At 41.8% G+C, this 4,582-nt stretch overlaps 1 long non-coding RNA gene across 4 annotated transcripts; it reads right to left on the bottom strand.

Annotated features, from left to right (window-relative positions):
- Window positions 1-400: 400 nt before the first annotated feature.
- Window positions 401-3,988, bottom strand: LOC125520055. 4 transcript variants are annotated; one of them, XR_007288404.1, is made up of 5 exons: window positions 3,620-3,988; window positions 3,408-3,549; window positions 1,867-2,698; window positions 988-1,098; window positions 401-696 (listed from the first exon to the last, which is right to left on the bottom strand). It is a non-coding gene; the product is annotated as an uncharacterized LOC125520055 (long non-coding RNA). The 4 variants fall into 4 exon arrangements; XR_007288402.1 differs by having other exon boundaries at window positions 3,408-3,985; XR_007288405.1 differs by lacking the exon at window positions 3,408-3,549 and having other exon boundaries at window positions 3,581-3,985.
- Window positions 3,989-4,582: the final 594 nt, after the last annotated feature.

Raw genomic sequence — 4,582 nt, 5'->3', positions numbered from 1 at the left:
TTCCATGACCTTCTGTTTTGGTTGCTAGCTCTCTACCCAAGCCACGTCAGATCCGACGTGGCAAAATTGTGACCAATTGAAAGGGTCAAAAATTAGAATCAGCCCGGTCCAATTGGGTGTTTATATGTGCCAAGCCCATTAATTCAACCTTTTATATATTTTTCTGTTAATTTTGGCTAGCTACATGGGCCTGGCCCATGTAATTCAGCCTTTTTATTTCAAGGCCTCGTCTATTTCGCAGTCCATTTCATTCAGCCTTTTTGTATCATAATTGCATCATTGCACAATATTCCACACACTATTGTTTGGGCCATTGCCTTTTTAGAGCCCAAATATTATTCGGTACAATAGAACATTCAATCTTTTTCAATCACAGATTTCAATTTTACACATTTCAACAGCAAACAATAAATAATTTTCTCAATTAAATGATCAAATCCAGAAATCACTAAATGAAACTCAAACAGCACGTACACGACTACACGGTCCATCAAGTGTATATACAATCAAATAGACAGGCACCAAAACATGGTGGTAACATCAACTAAAACTATGATGCACATCTCCAGGCTGATCTTTGGTCACAACAGCTGCCACCTCGACAACATAAGATCCTGATCTATATAAATTATTTACTTAAAGATTCTTCTCCTGGAGTTCCTTGTACACCAACTTTTGATGAATGAAGGCCAAAATCTGCGGATTATAAATTAGAAAAGTTAGGGAACATAATCAAGTGTAGCCCTGCATATAACATTCTCCTAACAATGAAACATAGCTGCAGAATTTGAGATCTAATAAGAAACCATGCATATAACATTCTCATAACAACAAAACTGAGATATATTTGGAAAGGGCAAATGACAAGTATCAATCTGCTGCTAGATAACAGAGCAATCATGTCAAAATTATTCAGATATCCTCATATGTGTGTCACATTATACATGCATCAAGCTTCAGGCCATCAATTTTAGGATGAGTAGATACCTAACTTCATGTCGATGATATGGATGGGGCTACAGTAGAACATCTGGTATGCACCATCTTCGACGCTGAACGTTGCAGATACTTGTCCATTTAGTAGTCTATCATGCGCTCCTGCCATCGCGCCAGAGAGGATATGGTAAGCCTAAAATACTATTAGCAGCCCACAATGCTAAAAAGGTGCTTTAAGATAGTGAACCAGTGGATATCACTCAAGTAAACTATCTTACTCCTTACATACAACAGTCAGGAATTAGTACAGTTGTTGAAGCAGGAGTAAGATGATCATATAACACAAGAGTCAGGAATTCTAGGCTTATTGTTAAGAAAAAATGATACAAGTTAAGATTTTGCTTAACAGTAGGTCTACGAAAAAAACTATGCATTTGGTGAGAATATAGCAACAGATTAAGAGCATATTGTTCAGCATCACACAGATAGTAGAACAATGCTACAGGAAGCTATTTGCATAAAGTAGAGAACTACAAAACAAGCTATTGACCATCCTACTGGTAGCAAGGACATAAAGATAACCACTCAATAAGATAAGAAGCAGACATGAATAAATCACATAACTATGTACAATTCAATATCCCAGCTGAGAGTGAACATGTATTCAACATTTCTTGCAGTTCAATACATGCACGACAGATTCACAGCAAAACTATATATAGCTGTACAAACATGCATGAACAGGAAAGCAACCAAACTACAAGAACACATAAGGAAACAGAGGGAATCACTATAACCTATGGAGTGACAAGCACATATATGAACTCAAAATAATGCCCAGCTAGACCAAAAGAAGCTGGATTAGTCGGAATCAGGCGACGGACCGACGGCGCTAATTTTGGGGGCGGGGAGGAGGCACGCTCGGCTCACCTAACAACCGCCTCTGTCGCCGCTGACGAGAGCCGTGCCGTCGAGTCCCGCAGCCACCAACTCGCGCCGCTCGCCGCCGCGGTCAACACCTTCGTCATCGACGCGGCGGTGCTGCCAGACCTACAAAAAACAGAGGAGGCGTCTGGAATCAGGCGACGGAATCCAGCGAATGGACATCACACTTGCCAACTAATTAACTATAGCATGCTACAGAAACATTTCATTAACAAATTTGATTCAGGAACTAGCTTATTGACTATGACAAAAATGCTTAGAATAAAAATCATTTCAAGATCATGTTTGGTGCATACAGATCGTCCTTATGGCAGGTGATAATAAAGTTGACGATATCAAATAGAATGAACCACTAACGTAATATGTTTGGTGCATAATCATGATATTGGTACAAAACACATGCGATAGACTGAAAGAGAATGAACTTTATGGTCCTATAAGAATCTCACAATCTCAGCACGGAAATAACATGAAGGGTCACAACAGTAACATGATGACACACATTTGAGGTTACAATTTTTCCCTCACATCTCATAGCTAATATGACCATCATCAACGACCATAAACAGTGGTTTTAGCCCCAAGCCACCAGCTCACCAAAAACGGCAAGACAAGATGGCTTGGGGCTAAAACCAGTAATCGGCAGCAGGAGGGGAAACCAGTAATTGAAAAGATGGCAAGACAGGATGGCTTAGTTTTGGCCCCAAGCCACAATCCATGGCGCTCTGTCAATTGTTGTTGTGGTTCATATCATTGACGCTTCATTTCTGTTTGCGAGCAGTGCGTCGGCGGGCAGGAGGGGAAACGTGAGCCAGACCTGGAGTAAACAGGCATAAGAATGTATGTCAGATGCAGCCAAAAAACAAACAAGATGATTAGTAAACTGAAACTACACAAGCCTTCCATTTCCTTGTATGGCATGTTTGTTTAGGTTCCATACAGACATAGAAAGCATATATCAATCAAACTATACAAGTAGTAAAAATAAGAGGGTGTGCAAGCAAGCAAGCAAGCAAGAGATAATGTTCCACTGAAAAAATAGCGTATTGGCAAAGAATAGAGTATACAAGCTACACAAGTCTGTATACACTAGATTAGGAAATGAATGAAGAGGGGACACCTGAAACTATACAAGTCTGTCTGTAATTTATACTAGATTAGGAAATGAATGAAGACTAGATTAGGTAGTGTTCCACTGTTTGTTTCCATTTTCTTGGTAGGAATAGATACATACATAGATAGATACATACATAGATACATACATAGATAGATACATACATAGATACATACATAGATAGAAAAAGAGCAGAACAGGTATCAAGTGGAAAAAAAAACAGTGGGTGGATTGATGTTTGTGCAAGCAAGCAAGCAATGAAAGCAACTGAGCCAAGCAATCCCGCTAAGATTGCCGGGCACATGGCACAGCCACCAAATTCAATTTCAAAACGGAGCGGCACATGGGGAGTAGTACTTGCTGGCTAATAAGCAGTTGATATGCTACAAGAACACAAGCATACTACTAGTACCCAAAATCTGAAGAGGAAAAACTGCGCAGATACTGCTAACGCATTTGGGAGCAGATAATCTGGTGGACGGGAACTTGCGCTGTCGTTGCTGTTTGGTCCCGTCGTGGGAAAGCAATGTGGCGCGGTAGCGGAGGAACTAGCGCTGCAGTGAAGGCCCAAAACAAATCAATCACCGGATCAAGGGAGATGTTGCCGTGGAGGTTGTCGGAGACCTGCTTGATGGAGCAGCGGACGTGCGGTGGGCGAGAGGAGAGGAGACAGGTGGGCATCGTGTAGGCGGGCGAGAGGATGACCACCTTCCGCGTAGGTGCTGGGACACGGATCTCAGCTGCTCTGGTGTGTGTCGCAGCGGCTGTAGTGCGGTTGATGGAGAGGGTGAGAGGAGGAGGGCGGCGAGCTCCGCCGGAGGGAGGTGGCCGACGCGTGCAAGAAAGGAGCGATTGGATCTAGGGCGGGAGGGCAGGAGGGATTGGATCTGGGCGGCAGTGGCGGCTGGAGTGGGAGAGGATCTGAGTTAGGGTTCGCGTGGTTGGGCTTCGGGGAGGGGTCGTGGGGGGATCGCGAGAGATGGCAATTTTTTCCTTGGCATTTTAGATGCAAAGGCAACAACCAATCACAAGCGAGGCCACGGATCCCTCCCCTAGAACAAATATTGACCATCCGCTCCTCCTACATCCAACGCTCCAAATCTCTCCCCAGATCCAACACTTCTCTCTCTCTCTCCCTCTCTCTCTCTTTCTTCTTTTTCTTTTTTCACAAATTTTTGCAACAAAAATGAGGTTTTCTTGAATAAACAACCATTTTTTTTGCAAAATGGCATCACTATACTTTTCAAATCATCTCATATTGTGCATAAGGGTGCATCTTGAAATGATAAGCAATGTTACCGAAGAGAGTTTTTATTTTCTTTGCACAAAAAATCATTTTCTATTTTCGGAGTACCAAAAATCAGTTTTCTTTGTTTCAAAATTGTAAATATTGTGCACAAGGGTGCATCTTGGAATGGCAAACAATGATGCCTAATGAAGTTTTCATTGTTTTGGACGAAAAATCCTTTTTCGATTTTTTTAGTGCCCAAAATGAGTTTTTTGTGAAGGACCTACCATATATGTGTTGTAAAATTGGACCAAATCAATTTTCTAAAACATTAGGCCATGTTTAATGCACAATTGACC

This window comes from Triticum urartu, chromosome 7 (assembly GCF_003073215.2).
Source record: "Triticum urartu cultivar G1812 chromosome 7, Tu2.1, whole genome shotgun sequence".
Taxonomy (NCBI): Eukaryota; Viridiplantae; Streptophyta; class Magnoliopsida; order Poales; family Poaceae; genus Triticum; species Triticum urartu.
The sequence above is the reverse complement of the archived record's forward strand: the minus strand, read 5'-3'. Positions and strand labels throughout refer to the sequence as shown.